Below are 21,470 nucleotides of genomic sequence, written 5' to 3'. Positions count from 1 at the left end.
CCCCGTCTCTACAAAAAAAAAAAAAATACAAAATACTAGCCGGGCGACGTGGCGGGCGTCTGTAGTCCCAGCTACTCAGGAGGCTGAGGCAGGAGAATGGTGTAAACCCGGGAGGCGGAGCTTGCAGTGAGCTGAGATCCGGCCACTGCACTCCAGCCTGGACGACAGTGCGAGACTCCGTCTCAAAAAAAAAAAAGGACAGCAAATCAAGTTCCAAAGAGAAGAATCTAGCACTTACTGAGTACCTCCTGGTTAAACATCAGTTCATTAGATGGCCAGCTGACTCCATCCTCAGGATGACCCTGTGACGTGTTCTATTTCACACATGAAAAAACCCAGCCTGGTCAACATGGCAAGACCTCATCTCTATAAATAATTTAAAAACTAGTCAGATGTGGTGGGGCGTGCCTGTGCTCCCAGCTACTGGGGAGGCTGAGGCAGGAGGAGTGCCTGAGCCCGGGAGCTCAAGGCTGTAGTGAGTCGTGATCACACCACTGCACTGCAGCCTGGGCAACAGAACAAGACCCCATCTAAAAAAAAAAAAAAAAGAAAAGAAATATAACTATAAAGGTAGTCTGTCTCTTTGTAAGAAGGCTGAAATACTTGTTTGTACATAGTGCTAGAAGAGCCTTACTGTTGGAATTTACAGAGGGAGAAGCTGAGATATTTGCTCAAAGTTACTTGCTATTCAATGGGAATGGTGTTTGGGCTGAAACTCAAGTTTTTTTGGGCAAAAAACTTGCAGTGAGCACTGCAGCCTCGACCTCTGGGGCTCAAGTGATCCTGCTGCCTCAGCCTCCCCAGTAGCTGGGGCTGCAGGCATGCTTCATCACACCTGGCTAATTTTTTTTATTTGTGAAGACAAGGTATTGCCATGTTGCCCAGGCTGGTCTCCTGAACTTAAGTGACCCTCCCTCCTTGGCCTCCCAGAGTGCTGGGATTCCAGGCATGAGACACCATACCTGGCCTGTTTTATATATTTTCAATGTACTATTTCTGTATTACATATTTTATATACTTTTTAACATCAATAGTTTGTCTGTATTAGAAATAACAATGTAAAAGTGAAATAAGCAATGAGAGTGTCCAAAGCTATTTTAAAAGTGTTTAGGGTGGCCAGGTGCAGTGGCTCTCACCTGTAATCCCAGCACTTTGGGAAGCCAAGGCAGGTGGATAGACTTGAGGCCAGGAGTTTGAGACCAGCCTGGGCAACATGGTAAAACTCCGTCCCTACTAAAAATACAAAAAATTAGCCAGGCATGGTGGTGCACGCCTGTAATCCCAGCTACTCGGGAGGCTGAAGCACGAGAATCACTTGAACCCAGAAGGGGGAGGTTGCTCCGTCTCAAAAAAAAAAAAAAAGAAAGAAAGAAAGAAAGAAAAATGAAAAGAAAAACATTTAGGAGAAGCTGCCACTGAAATTACAAATAGATGGGTTTTCGTCTGACCTGCTAATCTTCCACTAGATGGCGTCATTGTCGTGTCTGTAATTTCAAAAGGGGGCAGGAACTAACTGCCCATTAACTGCTTATGCCTTAACACTTTATTTTTATTTTTTCCTTGTTTTTCTTTTGAGTCACTTGAAATTAAAGAAAAAAAAAAAGTTGAGACCAGGCACAGCGGCTCACTCCTGTAATCCCAGCACTTTGGGAGGCCAGTGTGGGAGGATCACGTGAGCCCAGGAATTCAAGACTAGCCTGAGCAATACAGTAAGACCTTGTCTCTACATAAATACAAAAAATTAGCCAGGTGTGGTGGTGCGCACCTGTAGTCTCAGCTACTCAGGAGGCTGAGGTGGGAGGATCACCTGAGCCTGGGAGATGGAGGTTACAGTGAGCCGAGATCACACCACTGCACTCCCGCCTGGGCTACACAGCAAGACCCTATCTCAGACAGACAAACAAACAAGCAAGACAAACAAACAAGCAAAACAAACAAACAAGAAACAAGTCGAAGTTCCCTTCAGAAATATCCTACTATTTCAAGCCTATAGAGGGTAAACCAAATGAGTTGCTTGTTAAAAGAATTTAGTCCTTAGATGAAAAATACCATCAAATGCATGTAGAGTTTCTTTTAGTCCTGCAGAAATTCACCCCTGATACCTTGATTATCACAGAGAAAAATGTTTTCAGCTGCTTTAAAATGTTCCATAATTCTGAGCAGGCTGGCAGTCCTACCTTTTCACCATCAACAACCCCTCCATTATTTTTATTATGTATTTATTTATTTTATGTTTTGAGGCAGGGTCTCGCTCTGTTGCCCAGGCTAGAGTGCAGTGGCACAACCATGGCTCACTACAGCCTTGAACTCTGGGGCCTCATCCTCCCAAGTCAGCCTCCTGAATAGCTGGGACTACAGGCATGCACCACCAAGCCCAGCTAAGTTTTGTTTTGTTGTTGTTGTTTGTTTGTTTTAGTGATGGAGTCTCCCTATACTGCCCAGGCTCGTCTCAAACTCCTGGGCTCATGTGATCCTCCTGCCTCTGCCTCCCAAAGTGTTGTGATTATAGGCATGAGCCACCACTACTGGCCCCTTCATTATTTGTATTTTATAAATCTCATTACTGGGAATATTTTATCCAAAATAGCATTGACTAAGTAGTCAATGATTTTTCTATTTGTATTTACATGTATGTTTGATTAATTAAAGTCCTCAGTAGATAAGGGACAACCTTGCTAGGATGATAAAACTCCATTCCTGCCAGGCGCAGTGATTCACGCCTGTAATCCCTGTTAGCCACCGTGCCCAGCCTGTCCTGTGATGTTTCTGACCTTGAGTCTTGCCCTCTGCAGGCCGTGCGCACCAGGAAGACAAAGCTAACGTGACTGTTTAGAATGTATTTCCTATCAGCAGGGCGCAGTGGCTCACGCCTGTAATCCCAGCACTTTGGGAGGCTGAGGCGGGCAGATCACCTGAGGTCGGGAGTTCAAGACCAGCCTGTCCAACATGGAGAAACCCCAATCTCTACTAAAAACACAAAATGAGCCAGGCATGGTGGCCCATGTCTGTAAGTCCAGCTACCTGGGGAGGCTGAGGCAGGAGAATCACTTGAACCTGGGAAGCAGAGGTTGCGGTGAGTGGAGATCGCACCATTGCACTCTAGCCTGGGCAACAAGAGTGAAATTCCATCTCAAACAAACAAACAAACAAACAAAAAAGAATGTATTTCCTACCTTGGTGGCTTCTATGGGTTCCTGGGCAGGTGGGATGGTTTTTGCAGTTGTGTTTTGCTAGAAGTGATAGTGGGGAGGAAGTGCATGGAAGGTAAAGCTGGTTTTTTTTTGTTTTTGTTTTTTTAGATAGAGTTTTGCTTTTGCTACCCAGGCTGGAGTGCAGTGGCATGATGTTAGCTCACTACAACCTCCACCTCCCGGGTTCAAGCAGTTCTCCTGCTTCAGCCTCCCTAGTAGCTGAGATTTACAGGCACCTGCCTCCAGGCCCAGCTAATTTTTTTTTGTATTTTTAGTAGAGATAGGGTTTCACCATGTTGGCCAGGCTGGTCTTGAACTCCTGACCTTAGGCGATCCACTTGCCTTGGCCTTCCAAAGTGCTGGGATTATAGGCATGAGCCACCCCGCCCAGCCAAAGCTGTATTTTTTAAAGCAACAATATTATTCTAGGCATTGTGCTAAATTTAACAGCTTTACCTACCATAAAGCTCACACATTGTAAGTGTATAATTAATTCAGGTCTCTTAGTTAGGCTTGCACATAAAATACAGGATATCCAGTTAAATGTGAATTCCAGGCTGGGCACAGTGGCTCAGGCCTGTAATCCCAGCACTTTGGGAGGCCTAGGCAGGCAGATCATTTGAGGTCAGGAGTTCAAGACCAGCCTGGCCAAAGTGGTGAAACCCCACCCCTACTAAAAATACAAAAATTAGCTGGGTGTTGTGTGTATACCTGTAATTCCAACTACTTGGGAGACTGAGGCAGGAGAATCGCCTGAACCAGGGAGGCGGAAGCTGTAGTGAGCCGAGATGGCGCCACTGCACTCCAGCATGGGCAACAGAGTGAGACTCTGACTCAAAAAAAAAAAAGAAAAAAAAAAAGTGAATTCTAGGTAAACAGCAAATGATTTCTTTTTTCTTTTTCTTTCCTTTTTTTTTGTTTTTTTGGAGACGGAGTTTCACTCTCGTTACCTAGGCTGGAGTGCAGTGCAATGGCGCGATCTCGGCCCACTGCAACATCCCCCTCGCGGGTTCAAGCAATTCTCCTGCCTCAGCCTCCCAAGTGGCTGGGATTACAGGCATGTGCCACCACGCCCAGCTAATTTTGCATATTTAGTAGAGATGGGGGTGGCTCCATGATGGACAGGCTGGTCTCAAACTCGCGACCTCAGGTGATCCACCCGCCTCAGCCTCCCAAAGTGCTGGGATTACAGGCGTGAGCCACTGCACCCGGCCCAGCAAATGCCTTCTTAGTGTAAGAATATCCCATGCAATATGCAAGGATGCTCCATCTGAGACATACTTGTATTAAAAATAATATTTGTTGCATATCTGAAATTTAACTAGGCATTCTGTATTTTTATTGACTACATTTGGGAACCCTACAATTTGTGAAGACAGAGTTGTACAAGCAACACCACAATCCAGTTGAGCACATTTTCTTCACCCCCAAAAGTTCCCTCTAGCCCATTGGCAATCGTCCTTCGATCCCTCTCCAAGTCCCAGGCAACCTCTGGTCGGCATCCTGTCTCTATAGATTTGAAGAAGACTGTATTTTTAAGTGGAGAGACTTGGCTGTTACATAACTTTGTTTAAAACCCGAGTATTTGCATGAAGAGTTTTGTTTCATTTTTTCAAGCGAAACCATGGAGGAGAGTGGCTGCCCAAGGTGGGGTTTGTCTTTTGCCGTCTGAGTGGCCCCTGGGATGCAGGTATGTCCCTTATTTAAATCTCTTGGTGTTTACAGACCACATGGGTAACCCCTGTTGTGGCAAGGCTGAGGGCCTCTTCACCCGTCACTGAGTGTGGGGACTGTTTTCAGGCCTGGGCAGGGCAGGGAGTCTGGAGGGGATATCAGGCGATCAGAGGGGCTGTTCAAGAATGCTGCAGGCTACACTGACAAAATGCTGGTCCTTGGCTACCTGGGACCAGTCCTGGAATGACTTAACTAAATTAACTATTATGAATCAAGGTGCCTAGCACCATGCCTGTTGCCTAAACAGTAGCTGGAAAATAGTCTCCCATGAATCCAGAGGGACATTTGCTCCACACCTAGTAGGGCCTAAACCTCTAGATCTAGAAATATCCATGAAGGATGGCTCTTGCTTTAAGAACTTAATTCTTTAGTGACTAATGTTTCTAGAGCATTAACCACAGTCAAGCATTTTCTAAGTGCTTTACACGTATTAACATCCAGTCCTCACAGACACACTGTGAGGCAGACGCTCGCATTCTCTCCATCTTGCCTATGGAGAAATCAAGGCTCTGCCGGGCGCAGTGGCTCAAGCCTGTAATCCCAGCACTTTGGGAGGCCGAGACGGGCAGATCACGAGGTCAGGAGTTCGAGACCATCCTGGCTAACACAGTGAAACCCTGTCTCTACTAAAAAAATACAAAAAACTAGCCGGGCGAGGTGGTGGGCGCCTGTAGTCCCAGCTACTCCGGAGGCTGAGGCAGGAGAATGGCATAAACCCGGGAGGCAGAGCTTGCAGTGAGCTGAGATCCGGCCACTGCACTCCAGCCTGGGTGACAGAGCGAGACTCCATCTCAAAAAAAGAAAAAAAAAAAAAAGAAATCAAGGCTCAGAGAGGTTAAGCAAATCTCCTGAGGTCACACAGCTAGTCTGGGCCTAGAAGAGCCTTTTCTCCTACTATTACTCTGTGTTGCTTCACCATATGGTGTAAGTTCTGTGGGAGCCCAGAAAGCAAGGCATCTGAGCTACTAGGAAGGAGGGATGAAACAAGTCCCCTGAGGAGTTAGCTGACCAAGGAAGCAGGGAACAGTATTTCAAGCAGAAGGAACAGCACATGCAAGGGTTACAGGCAAGAGACCGTGGCCTGCATAAGGAGTGGCTGATGAGGTTTGGGATAAGTGACTTCCCAGAGCATTTCAAAAAAACTCAAATGTTTTCTTTGGGGAAAATGGTCTGATTTTGGCAAGAGAAAGAATCTCAAAAGAGAGCCTTGAGACCTTCAGGAGCTATTGTTAATTGGTGAATTGTCTCTGGTGCATCTCTCTCCCTCACAAGGCCTGTTTCTTCTTCTGTGATAAAAGGGCTAATAGCACCTGTGCTGTGGGCTTATTTAATAGAACACAGTCGTGTGTAGGACATAATATAAGAGAACGGAATGGAATCATATAGGTGGCATGCATCGAGCGCTTCACATGTGGCATGTGGCCACCCAGTTGTGGCACAGCCCTGGGCCCCGATGCATTTGCTTGGGCATCCATGCTTTACTGACACTTTGAAGAGGAGCTGGGAATTTGTTTTCCATCTGGCAGAGTCCCTTCTGTCTTCCTCTACCTGCGGTTCTGGGGGCTCAATCTGGAGAGGCGCCAGGCCGCTAACCGACTCCGGTGTTGGGAATGCGTTTGCAGGGAGCCAGGGGAAGGGAGCAGTCTTATTGCCGGCTCCCTCCGGGCTCCCTTCCTGGTGATTTATCACTATGGAAACTGAGCTCCTTTCCTCTTCACGCTGCCGGCTGGTGGGGGTGCACATTGTTGATGCCTTTGCCGCACAGGTCAGAAGTTCCTTCCTCTTTCCTGCTGCAGAAATGCCACAGTAACCTACGTGGCCCAAGAACTGCAGCTTACACCTGAAGAGCCCAGTCTTGGGAAAAACAATCTCATCGGATTCCCCAGGGCTCACGGGGGCCTTCTGGGTAAGCAGAGCCGGCCTGAGAACAATGTCAGGGGAGAACAATGCAGCCACCGGGCTGAGCTGGTGGCCCTGCTGTTCCTCTTCCTTCAGCTTCCCTAGCTGGGGGTTAAAAATGGATTTACAGGCAGTGGCAGATGGCATCATGTTAGGCGGCAGAAAACTGAAACTCAGAGTCTCTTAGTGTGGGCAAAGTCTCCCGTGACAGCCCACTTGCGGCAGGTGCCCAGCCCTGCATATGCCACCCATGACATACACCCACCCACTGCATATGCCCACTCACTGCATATACCCACTCACTGCATATGCCCACCCACTGCATATATCCACTCACTGCACATGCCTACCCATCACATATACCCACCCACTGCACATGCCCACCCACTGCATATACCCACTTGCTGCACTTGCCTACCCCTGACATATGCCCACCCAGTACATGTGCCTATCCACTGCATATACCCAACCCCTGCATATGCCCACCCATTGCATATGCCTGCCCATTACACATGCCGATCCACTGCATATACCCATCCACTGCATATGCCCACCCACTGCATATGCCCATTCACCGCATATCCCCACTCACTACACATGCCCACCCACTGCATATACCTACTCACTGCATATGTTCTCCCATCACATATGCTCACCCACTGCACAGGCCTGGTGAGAGCTGGCTCTGCTGGACTTGGTCCGGCCCTCAGTAACCATTCCTTAGAGGCCAGTGCCTGGATTAGAGCACCCTGGGCATGGCATCACACGTACCTGTGCCAGGTCCTAGACTCAAGGACACAGGGCAAGGGGGGATTCCAGAGACAACAAAGGAAGCTCCCTGGCCAGGAAGTCCTGAGACACTGCCAGGCCCAGCAGTCCCCTTGCTGGCCACACAGACAAGACAAATAGCCAACCTCAGGGCCTCAGGGTCCTTCTCTGTAAGTTGACCTAAGGGATTCCTCTGTAGGCCTCATCCTATGGGGGATGGGAGAGAGGGAGCTAAGAGCACTTCCTACTTGCCCATCTCTCTCTTAGAGAGGTTCATCTAAGAGTAGTTTTCTGGGGAAACTGGCCTTGAAACGACCTGGGAGAAAAACATTTCATTTAGGAGTTGAGGCTTGTCAATGCATCTCACAATAATTTGCAGAAATCCCCTTTACCTCCCTGAATATACAAGATCTTTTCTAGGTGGAAAATGTCCCTGTTTGTGTTCCATTTAGAATTTCCCCTTTTTGGGAGCATATTTGCTCCCTCTCACCCTCAGAGAAAATTTCCAAGTTCCTTCCACATTCTAAAGAGCAATGTGAAAATTCAAGGTTTTTTTTTTTTTTTTTTTTTTTTTTCTTTTTGAGACTGAGTCTCGCTCTGTCACCCAGGCTGGAGTGCCATGGCACGATCTCGACTCATTGCAACCTCCGCCTTCCGGGTTCAAGCGATTCTCCTGCCTCAGCCTCCTGAGTAGCTGGGACCACAGGCACATGCCACCATGCCTGGCTAATGTGTGCATTTTTAGTAGAGACAGGGTTTTACCATGTTGGCAAGGTTGGTCTCCAACTCCTGACCTCAAGTGATCATTCTGCCTCGGCTTCCCAAAGTGCTGAGATTACAGGTGTGAGCCATGGCACCCAGCCTTATTTTTTAAATAGAAATATTTTTATTGAGATAATAGCACATTTGCATGCATTTGCAGTAAACAATACAGAGATATGTACCAGTTTCCCCTAATGGTAACATTTTGCAAAACTACAGTATACCATCACTACCACGGTTTCTGGTTTTTGTTTATTTGTTTGTCTTGTTTTTGAGACGGGGTCTCGCTCTGTCACTCAGGATGGAGTGCCATGGCCCCATCATGGCTCACAGTAGCCTCCACCTCCCAACTCAAGTAATCCTCCCACCTCAGCCTCCTGAGTAGCTGGGACCACAGGCTTGTACCCCCAGGCCTGGCTAATTAAAAAACAAAATTTATGTAGAGATGGGGGGGGTCTCACTATGTTGTCCAGGAGGGTCTCGAACTCCTGGGCTCAAGTGATCCTCCCGCCTCAGCTTCCCAAAATGCTGGGATTACAGTCACGAGCCATGGCGCTGGCTGCAACCGGTCCATTTTTAAAAAGCTCTAATTAAAGCACGTCCTTGACATTTGGGAGGTATCCATCCGCAGGCCCAGATGTTTTCTCACATTCTGAGTATTAGGAATGTTTACATAGGCTCCTGACATGGTCCTAAATCACATGAATCTCATTTCTGTCTAGAAGCACCATATCCTGTGCATATTCTCATACCCCAACCTGGCTACCTTTTTGATTTTTATGTATCTATTTATTTTAATTTTGTTTAATCAGGTAATGAAGCTGTAAAGAAATAGGAAACATGAAGACAGTTGTATAGAACAAGGTGAAGGATTACATCCTTGAATAACCTTGGTGAATACATATGTTATATTCAGTGTGTTTCAACTGTTTCAGACTTTGATCCCTTCCATCTTTGTTGTAGACCAAAGATTTTTCTATTGTGGAGCATTTCAAGAAGTCCTGAAATGTTTCCTTTCTTCTTTTCTTTTCTTTTTTTTTTTTTTTTTTTGAGACAGAGTCTCACTCTGTCACCCAGGCTTGAGTGCAGTAGCGGGATCTCAGCTCACCTCTGCCTTCCGGGTTCAAGCAATTCTCCTGCTTCAGCCTCTCGATTAGCTGGGATTACAGGTGTGCACACCATGCTCAGATAATTTTTTGTATTTTTAGTAGAGATGGGATTTCATCATGTTAGCCAGGCTAATCTCAAACTGCTGACCTCAGGCAATCCACCTGCCTTGGCCTCTCAAAGTGCTGGGATTACAGGTGTGAGCCACTGCACCCAGCTGTGAAATGTTTTTCTTCTAGAGGCCCTGTGTGAGGAATTAGGGCTCAGGGCTGAAAGCAGGCAGTCAGCATCACCACTTCAGCTGTGGGATCGTGGGCAAGAGTACTGACCTCTCTGAGAGTCTTGTTTCTCTCTTGTGAAAGGAGAGTAATAACAGTAACTGACTCATAGGATTAAAGGAAACGTGAGAAGTATGTAAGCACTCAATAAATATTAGTTATTATTGTTTAAGTAAAAGCTCCAGAGTGGAGTCTTATAATTTTTAGGAGTAAAATCATAACTTTCATACAAATATAAAATGAACATGTGTCAAATATTTTATTTAACTTATCAATTAATGAGTGAACCAGTGAAATGCTATAACTTACTCAAAGGAGAATCAAAGAGCATATGTATATATGCCTAGATTGATCAATTGATCATTAGATACACAGATATCTACCATCAGGGATGCTAAAATGAATTGGCTTAAAAAATGTAAAACTGGCCGGGCGCGGTGACTCACGGCTGTAATCCCAGCACTTTGGGAGGCTGAGGTGGGCAGATCACCTGAGGTTGGGAGTTTGAGACCAGCCTGACCAACATGGAAAAACCCTGTCTCTACCAAAAATAGAAAATTAGCCGGGTGTGGTGGCACATGCCTGTAATCCCAGCTACTCAGGAGGCTGAGGCAAGAGAATCACTTGAACCCGGGAGGCAGAGGTTGCAGTGAGCCGAGATCGTGCCATTGCACTCCAGCCTGGGCAACAAGAGTGAAACTCCGTCTCAAAACAAAAGATGCAAAATTGCTCAGTATCATTAGGGGAATTATCAACTGCATCATCCCCACTGGACACAATTTGCATTTCTCTGGACAACCTGGAAAATTATAAAATATCTCAACGACAAATACCTCATAGAGTCAGATAAGCTGGAAGAATGCATAGACAGTGTGTAGTTTTTGTTGAAGACACCCAGGAACCTTTTAGGCCTATTTCAAACCCTTTCACAATTTTTCCTGATGCTTGTTCATTTGATATGAGGTCAATCAAAGGACAATACTTAAAGTTACCCATATCCCTATAGAATTTTATGATATTGAGGCCCACAGTGGCCTTATGAGGAGCAATCTACAGGCTGGTGAGCTGAGGCTTGGGCTCACATGAGTTCAGAAGTCCACAAATCTCCCCCAGGGTAGCTCCTCCTCCCTCCTCCCTTTCTTTCTTTCTTTCTTTTTTTTTTTTTCCCCTAAGATGGAGTCTCGCTCTGTCACCCAGGCTGGAGCATAGTGGTATGATCTTGGCTCACAGCAACCTCTGCCTCCCAGGTTCAAGCGATTCTCCTGTCTCAGCCTCCCTAGTAGCTGAGATTACAGGTGCCCACCACTATGCCTGGCTAATTTTTGTAATTTTAGTAGAGATGGTGTTTCACCATGTTGGACCAGGCTAGTCTCGAACTCCTGATCTCAGGTGATCCTCCTGCCTCGGCCTCCCAAAGTACTGGGATTACAGGCATGAGCCACCGTGCCCTGCCAGCTCCTGCTTCCTTTCATGGCAGGTTGTTGCAAAGCAGGATTGATCTTGGACCCTCAAGGCTGAACTAATGAAACTGTGCTACGTGGAACTGATGCGGGGCAGGTGAGCTCCAGAACTGGGGCTTAGCCTGGCAGGGTTCTTGGCTTTGCCCAGGAAAGAATTCAAGTGCAAGCTGGGGGAGCCAGTGGTATTAGACAGCAACTTTTATTGAAGTGGCAGTGCACAGCAGCAGCAGAGGGACTGCTCCTTGTGAAGCAAGGCTACCCTGTAGGCAGTGTGCCCAGAGCACCAGCTCAGGGCAGTTCTCCATCATATGTGTGCCTATTTCTAGTTATATGCAAATTAAGGGCCAGACTATACAGAAATTTCTAGAAAAAGGGTGGTAACTTCTGGGTCATCGGGTCATTGCCATGGAAAGGGGTGGTAACTGCCAGTGTTGTCATGGCAGTGGTAAACTGACATGGCACACTGGTGGGCGTGTCTTATGGAAAGCAGCTTTCTCTCAGTCCCTGTTTAGCTAGTCTTCAATTTGGTCCAGTGTCCGAGCCCTGCCTTTGGAGTCGGGTCCCGCCGCCTACCTCACATTTGTACAGCACATTTAAAAAGTAAAACTTGCCAGGCGCGGTGGCTCAAGCCTATAATCCCAGCACTTTGGGAGGCCAAGACAGGCGGATCACGAGGTCAGGAGATCGAGACCATCCTGGCTAACACGGTGAAACCCCGTCTCTACTAAAAAATACAAAAAACTAGCCGGGCGAGGTGGCGGGCGCCTGTAGTCCCAGCTACTTGGGAGGCTGAGGCAGGAGAATGGTGTAAACCCAGGGGGTGGAGCTTGCAGTGAGCTGAGATCCCGGCCACTGCACTCCAGCCTGGGCGACAGAGCAAGACTCCGTCTCAAAAAAAAAAAAAAAAAAAAGTAAAACTCTCTGTGACCCTTTGTAGATCCACCTTACGTCTGATGAGGAAAGGCTGGAATTCTTTCCGCTGTGTAGGCACAGGTTCAGGGCCACACAGCCATTCCCTTCTATGAACACCTGGATCGGTGCACCAGGGAGCCCTGGCGTGGTGGATTCAGGCTCAAACACTGAAAACAGTCCAGCAAAACCTTGACCTATAGAGAGTGAAGGGCACAGGGCCGGGGAGGGGAGCTCCTTTGCGGACACAGGGCGACTTCTTTCTCTAACCTACCTTTTGGGTTTCCTTGGCTTTTCCTCCCTCCTCCTCTCGGGTGACCTTGTGAGAATGAAGGTGCGTGTCTGTGGCCCATGCTGGGTCCTCCAGGCATGGGGGGGTCTGGGAGGGCCATGGCTGAGGAGCCCAGGGAAGCTGGGCCTGTTGCTGTCTCACCTGAGGACTGGTCTCAGAACCATGATCAGTCAATGAGAACAGAAACCCCACTCTAAGGCCGGGCGCGGTGGCTCAGGCCTGTAATCCTAGCACTTTGAGAGGCCAAGGTGGGCAGATCACTTGAGGTCAGGAGTTTGAGACCAGCCTGGCCAACATGGCAAAACCTCATCTCTACTAAAAATACAAAAAATTAGCTGGGCGTGGTGGCATATGCCTGTAATCCCAGCTACTCGGGAGGCTGAGGCACGATAATCGCCTAAACCCAGGAGGCGGAGGTTGCAGTGAGCCAAGATTATGCCACTGCACTCCAGCCTGGGTGACAGAGGGAGACTCTGTCTGAAAAAAAAAAGGTGTCTGTGTCCCCACTGTGGAAACCTAAGCAGATTGGCTGGACGGACTTTAGAATAACAGGGATCCCAAAAACAAAAATGAACGCAAAATGCAGCCTAGTCTCTATCCCCAGGGGTGGTGGGGTTGTCTGGGGGCAACAGAAGGATGAAGGCCCAGGATGAGGCAGAAAGGAGCTGATCTGGGGGTGAGGGAAACAGTGAGACTAACTGGCTGACTTTGGGAGGGGTGGCGGGGACACTGGGGCCACTACCGTGACTCTGAGGGAGACACGGGTTTTTCATGGGTTTTTCTCTGTGCAGTGTGGTGTAAGTCTGCCCTCATGTCTCCCTTCTAGCAACCTTCGAGTAACCTCTAATAGAGACTTGAAGTGGGGTTTCTTTCTTTTCTTTTCTTTTTTTTTTTTTTTTTTTTTTTTTGAGATAGGGTCTTGATCTGTCGCCCAGAATGGAGTGCAGTGGCGCAATCTTGGCTCACTGCAACCTCCACCTTCTAGATTCAAGTGGTTCAGCCTCCTGAGTAGCTGGGACTACAGGCTTGTGCCACCACGCCCGGCTAATTTTTGTATTTTTAGCAGACATGGGGTTTCACCATGTTGGTCAGGCTGGTCTTGAACTCCTGATCTCAAGTGATCCGCCTGCCTCAGCCTCCCAAAGTGCTGGGATTACAGGCGTGGGCTACTGTACCCTGCCAGATGCTGTTTTTTTATGTTGTCTGGGCAGTCATTTCTCCATGAACAGTTTCATGCTCGTTTTTAGCATCAGGCCAGAGCTATGACCCCAGCCCACAGTGACAGAGGCCACCTAGCCACCTTTGCAATGGCAACCACTTTGGCGATGACAGTCTTCCTTCCTTTTCCATTGTCTTCAGCTGTGGCAATCAGTGGGACACTGCTCTGACCCCTGGCCTTGGTTTTGACAAATACTTGGCTCCTGTTAGCTTTATTAATAAGATGAAGAGACATTTGACAGCTACATTTTCCCCCTAGAGGAAGAAGGAGTGGCCCACATGGCTTCTGGAGTCCTTGGGAACTGACACAAAACTTGCCTCTTGGTGGAGGCTGGTTTTGCCTCAGGTGGGCCCAGAGTAGACTCCGCAGCTTTGGTAATCACCTCCCTGTCTCTCAGCTGGTTTTTTTTTTTTTTTTTTTTGGACAGAGTCTTACTCTGTGACCCAGGCCGGAGCGCGGTTGCGCAATCTCGGCTCACTGCAACTTACGCCTCCCAGGTTTATTCAATTCTCTTGCCTCAGCCCTCTTAGTAGCTGGGACTACAGGCACACGCCACCACGCCTGGCTAATTTTTGTATTTTTAGTATAGATGGGGTTTCACCATGTTAGCCAGGCTGACCTCAAGTGATCCACCTGCTTCGGCCTCCCAAAGTGCTGGGATTACCGGCATGAGCCACTGCATCTGGCCTTTTTTGTATGTTTTTAAATAGAGACAGGGTTTCACCATGTTGACCTGGTCAGTCCCAAACCCCTGACCTCAGGGGATCTGCCTGACGTGGCCTCCCAAAGTGCTGGGATTACAGACGTGAGCCACTGTGCCCAATCTCGTCTGGCCTTTAAAAACATTTGCAAAACTTTCCTTTCCTGCTGTGTTGCACAGTTCTGGCTGAAATCTACCTCCCTATAATTTCCACCAAAGGTGGAAAAAAGTCTAATTCTTCTTTCATATAAAAACAACGCAATTATTTAGGCTGTGCAGGATCAGGGTGTCAGGTACTTTTCAGGTGTGAGGAGAAGCTGTGGGCAGGGCAGCTTCTACCCACCTCATCTCAACTCTCCCTTTTCTTGCTCAGTGTCACATGTAGGACCAGTTACATCATTTGTGGGTCTAGTGCAAACGAAAATTCAAAATTATCAAGAATTTCAAGGTAGCGACAGCAAGGCATCAAACCAAGCATGGCAGCTTCTGTGACAGCACAGGTCACACATCCATGACGCTGGCTCTGGTCTCATGACTCAGGGGCTGGGTCTGAGTCTTCTGCCCAGAAAGGTGCTATAAAAGGTCAGTTACAGAAGACTTATAGCAAGCCGGGCAGACACAGGCAGGCAGATGTGGTGCTGGGAACTTGGCTGATGCTTCACCTCCTGACCCTCAGCTCCCCATCTGTAACATGGGTCATGATATCCCTGTGGTAGGCTGCTGTTGGCCCCCAAGGATACCAGGCCCTGACCCCCGGAACCTGTGAATATTGCCCTATATGATGTCTTAGTTTGTTTGGACTGGGTGCCTTAGAAACAACAAAAATGGACTGGGCGTGGTGGCTCGTGCCTGTAATCCCAGCACTTTTGGGAGGCCGAGGCAGGTGGATCACCTGAAGTCGGGAGTTCGAGACCAGCCTGACCAACATGGAGAAACCCCATCTCTACTAAAAATACAAAATTAGCCAGGCATGGTGGCTCATGCCTATAGTCCCAGTTACTCAGCAGGCAGAGGCAGGAGAATTGCTTGAACCCGGGAGGCGGAGGTTTCGGTGAGCTGAGATTGTGCCATTGCACTCCAGCCTGGGAAACAAGAGTGAGACTCCATCTCAAAAAAAAAAAAGAAAGAAAGAAAGAAAAATGTATATCTTCCAGTTCTGGAGTTTGGGAAGTCCAGCACCAAAGCTCTAGCAGCTCCAGTGTCTGGTGAGGCCTACTTCCTCATTCATAGATGGCTGCCTTTCTGCTGTATCATCACATGACGGAAAGGACTAGGGAGTTCTTTTCTTGCTTTTTTTTTTTTGAGAAGGAGTCTTGCCCTGTCGCCCAGGCTGGAGTGCAGTGGCGCAATCTCGGCTCACCACAACCTCCGCCTCCTGGGTTCAAGTGATTTCTCGTGCTTCAGTCTCCCACATAGCTGGGGCTACAGGTGCACCACCATGTCAGCTTATTTTTATATTTTTAGTAGAGATAGGATTTTGCCACGTTGGCCAGGCTGGTCTCAAACTTGTGGCCTCAAGTCGATCTGTCCGTCTTGGCCACCCAAAGTGCTGGGATTACAGGCGTGAGCCACCACACCTGGCCTAGGGATTTCTTTATGGTCCCTTTCATAAGGGCACCAGTCCCATTCATGAAGGCTCCACCCTCACTCATGATGTAATCCCCTCCAAAGGCTCCACCTACAAATACTATCGCCATTGGGGATTAGGTTCCAACATGTGAATTGTCGCGGGGATGCAAACACTCAGTAACATGTGGGAAAATGGGATTTGCAGATGTGATTAAGTTAACAGTTTTGAGATGGGGAGATTATCTGGTGGGCTCCAAATGCAATCACAAGTGACTTTACCAGAGAGGCAGAGGGAGGCGGGGCACACTGGCTTACGCCTATAATCCCAGCACTTTGGGAGGCCCAGGCAGGAGGATCCCTTGAGCTCAAAAGTTCAAGCGACACCTCATCTTTACAAACAATTTAAAAACTATCCAGGCATGGTGGTGTGTGCCTATGGTCCCAGCTACTCAGGAGGCTGAGGTGAGAGGATTGCTGGTGGTCAAGGCTGCAGTGAGTTGTGATTGAATCACTGTACTCCATCCTTGGAAACAGGGTGAGACCCCATCTCAAATAAATAAATAAGGGACACAGAAGAGAGGTGATGTGAAGATTGAGCAGAGATTTGAAGACGGTGGCTTTGAAGACGAGTGATGCACCCACACACCAAGGAATGCCAGCAGTCACCAATCTGCTCCTGGAAGAGGCCAGGAACAGATTCTCCTCCTGCAGAGCCTCTGCAGGGAGAGTAGCCCTGCTGGCAGCTTGATTTTGGTCCATTCCTACTTATTCTAGATCCGGAATGGGGAAAGAATGCGTTTCTGTTGTTTTAAGCCAGGAAGTGTGTGGGCATTTTTCACTGTAGCCACAGGAAATAAAAACATACCCTCTAAGATTTTTAAAATAACAGCTTCATTGGCCAGGCGCGGTTGCTCAAGCCTGTAATCCCAGCACTTTGGGAGGCCGAGATGGGCGGATCACGAGGTCAGGAGATCGAGACCATCCTGGCTAACACGGTGAAACCTCGTCTCTATTAAAAAATACAAAAAACTATCTGGGCAAGGTGGCGGGCGCATGTAGTCCCAGCTACTCGGGAGGCTGAGGCAGGAGAATGGCATAAACCCGGGAGGCGGAGCTTGCAGTGAGCTGAGATCTGGCCACTGCACTCCAGCCTGGGCGACAGAGCGAGACTCCGTCTCAAAAAAAAAAAAAAAAAAACAGCTTCATTGAGATATAGTTCACATGCCATACCATTTACCTATTTAAATCGTGCAATTCAATGGTGTTTCGTATATTCAGAGTTATGCAACCATCACCCCAATCAATTTTAGAACATTTTCATTATCCCAAAAAGAAACCTGTATTCTTTAGCTATCACGCCTAATCCCCCAGCCCTAGCCAACCAAACTACTTTCCATCTCCATAGATCTGCCTTTTCTGGACATTGCATAGAAATGGAATTATATAATATGTGGCCTTTCATGTGTGGCTTCTTCCACTTAGCATGTCTTTAAGGTTCATCGATAGTGTAGCATGTATCAGTATTTCATTCCTTTTGTTGTTGTTTAGAGACAGAGTTTCACACTGTGACCTGGGCCAGAGTGCAGCGGTGCAATCCTAGCTCACTGTAGCCTCAAAGTCCTGAGCTCAAACAAGCCTCCCATCTCAGCCTCCAGAGTAGCTGGGACTACAGGGGCACACCACCACACCAGGCTAATTTTCAAAAATTTTTGAGGGAAGTTGGTGGCAGGTGAAAAAAATTTTTTTTTTTTTTGTAGAGCCAAGGTCTGGCTATGTTGCCCAGGCTGGTCTCGAACTCCTGGCTTTACGCGATTCTCCAGCCTCAGGCTCCCAAAGTGCTGGGATTACAGGCATAAACCACCATGCCCCGCCCAGTACTTTATTCTTTTTATTGCCAAATAATATTCCATTACATGGATATATCACATTTTGTTTACTCATTCATCAATTGATGAACATTTGTGTTGTTTTTACGTTTTGGCTATTGTGAATACTGCTTCTATAAAGATTTGTTACTTATTTATTTATTTATTTTTTGAGACAGAATCTCGCTTTGTCGCCCCAGGCTGGAGTGCAGTGATGTGATCTCGGCTCACTGCAAGCTCCGCCTCCTGGGTTTACGCCATTCTCCTGACTCACCCTCCCGAGTAGCTAAGACTGCAGGCGCCCGCCACCACACCCTGCTAATTTTTTGTATTTTTAGTAGAGACAGGGTTTCACCGTGTTAGACAGGATGGTCTTGATCTCCTGACCTTGTGATCCACCCGCCTCGGGCTCCCAAAGTGCTGGTATTACGGGCGTGAGCCACTGCGCCCGGCCCTATAAACATGTTTTTGTGTGGACATGTTTTCAGCTCTCTTGACTATATCCCCAAGAGTTGAATTGCTGCTGGATCACATGGTAACTCTAGTTTTAATTTTGGGGGAACCGCTAGCTGTTTTCGAAGTGGCTGTATCATTTTACAATGCCATAGTAGGCTATGGGCATTCCTGTTTCTCTACATCCTCATCAATGCTTAGCGTCTGTCTTTTTGGTTATCGTTATCCTAGTGGGTATGATGTGGTATCTCACTGTAGTTTTGGTTTGCAATTCCCTAATGACTCAAGATGTTGAGCATCTTTTTATGTGTTTGGGGTCTTTTTTTTTTTTTAATCTTCTTAGGAGAAATAATCTGCTCAAATCCGTTTTTTTTTTTTTTTTTTTTTTTTTTTTAAGACGGAGTCCCATTCACTCTATCGCCCAGGCTGGAGTGCAGTGATGCGATCTTGGCTCATTGCAACCTCTGCCTCCTGGGAACAAGCGATTCTCCTGCCTCAGCCTCCTGAGTATCTGGGATTACAGGCGTGTGCCACTGCCCACTAATTTTTTGTATTTTTAGTCGAGATGGAGTTTCACCATATTGGCCGGGCTGGTCTTGCAACTCCTGACCTTAAGTGATCCTCCTGCCTCAGCCTCCCCAAGTGCTGGGATTACAGGCGTGAGCCACCACGCCCGGCCCCTTTGCCAATTCTTTAAAGTGGTTGTGTTTTTGTTGTTGAGTTGTAACAGTTCTTTATATATTCAAGATCCTAGACCCTTATCAGATATATGATTTCCAAATATTTTTTCCCATTCTGTGAATTACCTTTCACTTTCCTAATGCTATCCTTTGCAATAAAAACATTTTTAGTTTTAATAAAGTCCAATTTATCTATTTTTGTTATTTTGCTGCTTGTGCTTTTGTGGTTTTGAGAACAGAATGCACAAATACCTGTTTTGGCTTCAGTGCCTGGGACATGGCGGTGCTCTTCCCCGATCAGCGGCCAGGCCACTCAGGGTGTAAGACGGGAGCTCCCCTAGTCCCTTGGGCTGTTGTGTGCCTGATCTGCTGTCAGGTCCTTCTTCATTAGATCTAGAAGATACAGTAATCAGAAGAATAAAAATACTGTCTAGGTAAAAGAGATTTTAAAATTTCTAATGTGAATATATTTTTATTTATACCAGTACAGTTTCAAAACATAATTTTTATTTCTTTTTATGGAGAAAGAGGTCTACAAAGGCAAAAATGCCCATGGTTATGAGTCATAATACAACCATGTCAGCCAGGTGCAGTGGCTCATGCCTATAATTCCAGTACTTCGGGAGGCCGAGGCGTGCAGATTGCTTGAGCTCAGGAGTTTGAGATCAGCCTGGGCAATGTGGTGAGATCCCGTCTCTATAAGAATTACCAAAATTAGCTGGATGTGGTGGCACATGCCTATAGTTTCAGCTACTCGAGAGGCTGAGGTGGGAGGATGGCGTGAACCTGGGAGGCAGAGGTTGCAGTGAACTGTGATCACGCCAGTGCACTCCAGCATGCGCAACAGAACAAGAACCTGTCTCAAAAAAAACCCCCCCAAAAACCAAAAACAAAACAACCATGTCCCTTGTAACTGGAGGGGGCCTCCTGCAGGGGATGGGACAGCACAGACTCCTCCACAATGTCCCTGCCTGCCTTTGCCCAGCTGCCCACCTTTGTGAGGGGCCAGACTGAGGTGGTGAGGGCAGCACATGGTGGGTGTGGAAGAAAAGGCACTGAGCGTTGGCCCTTGGGTTCATGAAGTCAGCAGTGATTCAGATGTGGCACGCCCAGCCAAACCAGACCAACAACTGTTATTATTATTGTTCAATCATAACTTTTTTTAAAATTTTAATTAATTATTATTACTTTTTGAGACAGGGTCTTACCCTGTTGCCCAGGCTAGAGTATAGTGGTGTGATCGTGGCTCACTGTAGCCTCAAACTCCTGGGCTCAAGCGTTGCTCCTGCCTCAGCTTCATGAGTAGCTGGGACCACAGGCATGCACCACCATACCCAGCTATTTTTTAAATTTTTTTTTTGTTACTATGTTCTTATTGTGCTCTGCTGGTTAAATGTGCTTTCAAAGGCTAGCTCTTCTTTGATCTTCCTAACAAGCCTATTCAATGGATAGATGGGCATATTACTCCCATTATATAGGTGAGGAACCTGAGCCTCAGAGCATTTAAGCTATTAAATTACGAAGAACAGACAAGAACCTCAGGCTTCTGATTTACGCATTAGTGCACGTTCACTCCCAGGCTGGGGTGTGTCCCAAACCCAGTGGATGCGGGCTGTTGAGTCTGGCTCTTCAACTCTCCAAGACTAACGAGATCTGCAGCTACAGGTGGGGGAAATGGAATGGCTGGTGAATCTCATTTCCCATCAGCATCGTCATGAAAAAGGTGGTTGGCCTCCTGTGCCTGGTGCTGGTAGCCCTCTGACATGTCTGTTGCCCACCTGCCTCCACCTTCCTCCCCCCACCCCACCCTCAGCTGCTCAGAAAAACCACTTCCTGAAGTTTACTCCAGCAGGCAGCTTTTTTTTTTTTGTGCAGTTAATGAGTTGCTATGTTTCGGAACTGCGTTACTTACCTGGTATTTGAAGGCAGGAGCACTGCAGGTAGAAATGACTGTGGGTCTGTCCTCCTTCAATTCCACTTGGCTGAGGAGAAGAAGTGAACAACACCATGCGAGAAACAGAGTCCTGGGTGAGTTTGTTAAGCCTGGTGGGAACTCCTGGGGTCCCTTGGTTATGTAGGAGTCAGTCACTTGATCAGTTACCAAGAAGCCAGAGCAGTGTGGGAATCTTTGCCCCCACCCAATCAAGGAATCCACCAAGGTCCAGGGGAAGAAGCGGGGAGAAAGGAGAGGCCCACAAACAAATAAAAACCCATTCAATTTACTATATTGAAAAAGGCCAGGCCAGGCATAGTGGCTCATACCTATAATCCCAGCACTTTGGGAGGCTGAGGCTGGAGGATCTTTTGAGACAAGAAGCTGGAGACCAGCCTGGGCAAGACCCTATCTCTACAAAAAGTAAAAAATTAGCTGTGCATGGTGGCGCACACCTATAGTCCCAGCTACTTGGGAGGCTGAGGCAGGAGGATAGCTTGAGCCCAGGAGTTTGAGGCTGCAGTGAGCCATGATTGTGCCACTGCACTCCAGCCTAAGCGACAGAGTAAGACCCTGTCTAAAAAAAAAAAGAAAAAAAAAAGATGTTGGCTGGGTGCAGTGGTTTACACCTGTAATCTCAGCACTTTGGGA

General features: G+C 47.4%; 1 protein-coding gene across 6 annotated transcripts in view; it reads left to right on the top strand.

The window, feature by feature from the left end:
- Window positions 1–4,753: 4,753 nt before the first annotated feature.
- The window catches only part of PECAM1 (platelet and endothelial cell adhesion molecule 1), a 90,921-nt gene continuing 74,204 nt past the window's right edge, over window positions 4,754–21,470 (top strand). For 3 of the 6 annotated variants that reach the window (XM_023212060.2, XM_023212059.2, XM_023212058.2), the window contains exon 1: window positions 4,812–4,881. The gene's annotated coding sequence lies outside the window, so the exon portion shown is untranslated. Of the gene's footprint in view, window positions 4,882–20,761; window positions 20,915–21,470 lie in introns of those variants that run through there. The other 3 variants (XM_023212055.1, XM_023212057.1, XM_023212056.1) reach the window with 2 other exon arrangements.

This window comes from Piliocolobus tephrosceles, chromosome 16 (assembly GCF_002776525.5).
Source record: "Piliocolobus tephrosceles isolate RC106 chromosome 16, ASM277652v3, whole genome shotgun sequence".
Taxonomy (NCBI): Eukaryota; Metazoa; Chordata; class Mammalia; order Primates; family Cercopithecidae; genus Piliocolobus; species Piliocolobus tephrosceles.
The sequence above is the reverse complement of the archived record's forward strand: the minus strand, read 5'-3'. Positions and strand labels throughout refer to the sequence as shown.